Below are 2,767 nucleotides of genomic sequence, written 5' to 3' on the forward strand. Positions count from 1 at the left end.
ATTATTTGACACGAAATAAAATACAATCATTTAACACAAATCTTAAAACGTGAACCAAACAACTTAAAATACATTATTCTATCTTTTAGAAATAAACATACATTTTGTCAAGAAATAAACTATTTATTGACACTTACACTTAAGGTAGTTTAAGCCTTAAGGTAGTTTAAGCCTTCAAGAAGTTTAAGCCTTCAAGTAGTTTAAGCCTTCAAGTAGTTTAAGCGGGAGCGCGCATCGCTCTAAACTGTCGCATATTGATGAGAAAACGGACTGAAATATGACCGAAGAGGAAACTATTGCGAAAGATATTCGTAATATTATCACGTTTCTTAGCCATGTAAGCCCTAAAACGGTGGGCTTTATTTCGCAGGTTAACTGTGATTACGTAGAAAAAGTTATTTCACTCGTAACTGTTTACTTCTTCAAGTTTGGAGGGGAGGCATTTTTTGGCAAAGCCTGCCGATATCTGCATGCCCTCTCTATTTTCCTCAGATATTATCCTATTGATGTGAAACTCATACCAGTAGCTCAGTGGATAAGTGGAATTATGTAGAAAAGGTTATGTCACTCTTAACTCTTTATTTCTTCAAGCTAGGAGGGGGATGCATAATTTGGCAATATGGATTTTGAGCCTGCCGATATATGCATGCCCAGTCTATTTTCCCCAAATGTCATCCTTTTGATTGAAACAGTACCAGTAGCTCAGAGAACAGAAATGATTATGTAGAAAAGTGAAATCCTTCCTAACTCTCTATTTAGCCGAGTTAGCAGGGGATACATGTTTTGGCACAGCAAATTATGAGCTGCCGATATTTGCATGCCCTGTTTTTCAGTTCAAAAGTGTTGTACAGAAATGAAAGTCACTCTAGTAGCTCAGAGGATATGTGCCATTATTAAGGAAAAGAATAATTTAAGATTAATTTTGGACAAAACGTTTGGCTCTCTCTTCCTTAAATCTCCCGGGTCCTTAGCGGGGGCGTGCTGCTAAAGTGAAACAACAACAATGCGCGTGTTGACGTCACAGAATCACAGAGTTTAATCCCATACAAAGCAACGCATGAATCAATCAACAAAGCTGCAGAGGAACAGAGATATGCATTATTTACCTTATACAGACAAAGACAGACAAGACAAAGACAGACAAAAAACAAAACAAAGACGAACAAAAAGCAAAGACGTGTCTTTGGAGAGAGCCGATGGAAAAAAAGCAAAAATAGTGGCAGCTCTCTGAATTTTTTCTCCTGACACGAAATCTTATACTAAGGGGGTGTTTTTTCTGTTTAATATATGCACCCAAGGCGTTCCTCTTGTTGACCAACTGGAAACTCCCTTAAGCACTCAGAGAAACTTGGAACTCCCCCTAATTTACGGCAAAGATCAAAAGGCCATCTGGTCTCTGGGAAAACAAAAGAGCGAACCGCTTCGTCCTGATCCCTGTAGTTCCACGGCCATCCCTGGCACAGAAAAAACCTGAGATAACATTTCACAGATACCTGTGACATCTAAAGTCTCTTCCCCCAAGCTACAGTGCTTCTGCCCTGTGGGAAATGCTAATTTTATGGCTTCGTGTGGTCCAGCCGCACAGCGGGAGGCCCCATTGAGTGATCTGCATTTTGGCCCCTGTTTGTCTGGTTCAAAATAAGAGTGTTGAATATACCTTTTACACATGCCGTAAGATTAACTGTATTAAGCACCAAAAATAATCATTTTTCCTTAACACCATCCTCTAGAACATTTCATATAACACATTACTATCCAAAATCTTCAAATTGCAGGACAAGCATTTTCTGGCAAGGGACATTTGGAGGCCGCTGGTGACCTTCCTCACCTGTCAGTGGATTATTTGATCTTATGCATTCATTATTTCACAACACAGTAAGAAATATTTATAAAGAACCCACTTTACTCAAATCTAACTCTTAAGTAATTCACATTCATCAATCTGTGTCAACTGGGCGTTTCTTGACACAATGATGGTGGTGGTACCACCCTTACAAAAAAATCCCATGAAATTCACATGTGACCACATGTGGTTCCCATTTTCCACATATGATAAAGTATTTTGTTCATGTGATCCATGGTTTATTCAACATGGGATCACATGTGATCACATATTTCTCAAATGTGCCTTAATTTATGTGCCTCTGGCATCACTTAAATGAATGTTAAGTGATGCCAGAGGCATAAACTTCAACTTTAAGACAAAGCAACACTTATATTTATGTGTTAATAGAAATATTTGATAACAATATAAAGTATATAGTTAACTAAAAAAATAACCAACTGGTGTGAAATAAAAGTTTAAAATGCTTTATAAAATGAAATAATACAACATAAAGGGTTTAAGCCTGAGCTATTATATATATTTATGGATAAAGCGGACTTGAAGAGTTGCCTTTTTTTTCCCAAACAAAAGGTAAGAAATGTTTTAGTCGATTTGAATCTCAAGGTGTATCGAAAATGTTTACACAGAAATACAAATCTGGAAAGTAATGCGTACTGATAGTGATGTACCGGTGAACTTTTCCTTAGTGCTAAAGTGATGCTAAGCTAGCTAAACGTTAACTGAATGCTGGCCCATTTTACAGTTTGAAGGCATTATCTTGGGGCCCACAGGTCCCAAAACAAATCAGTGTGGATTTGATGGTTCGATGCTTCACTACTTAACCTTTACCTTGGCTATTTTTTTAATGGAGGGCACAACAGACGGCAGCTGTTTTTTCAGTCAAAATTAAAGTTGAGGACCGTTATAAAATAACGGTAATTT

At 37.5% G+C, this 2,767-nt stretch overlaps 1 long non-coding RNA gene across 1 annotated transcript in view; it reads right to left on the bottom strand.

Annotated features, from left to right (window-relative positions):
- LOC116730012 (uncharacterized) overlaps positions 1 to 119 on the bottom strand; it is a 496-nt gene extending 377 nt beyond the window's left edge. Inside the window, exon 1 of the long non-coding RNA XR_004341239.1 lies at positions 1 to 119. This exon is cut by the window's left edge and continues 126 nt beyond it. This is a non-coding gene — a long non-coding RNA (uncharacterized LOC116730012).
- Positions 120 to 2,767: the final 2,648 nt, after the last annotated feature.

This window comes from Xiphophorus hellerii, chromosome 12 (assembly GCF_003331165.1).
Source record: "Xiphophorus hellerii strain 12219 chromosome 12, Xiphophorus_hellerii-4.1, whole genome shotgun sequence".
Lineage (NCBI taxonomy): Eukaryota > Metazoa > Chordata > Actinopteri > Cyprinodontiformes > Poeciliidae > Xiphophorus > Xiphophorus hellerii.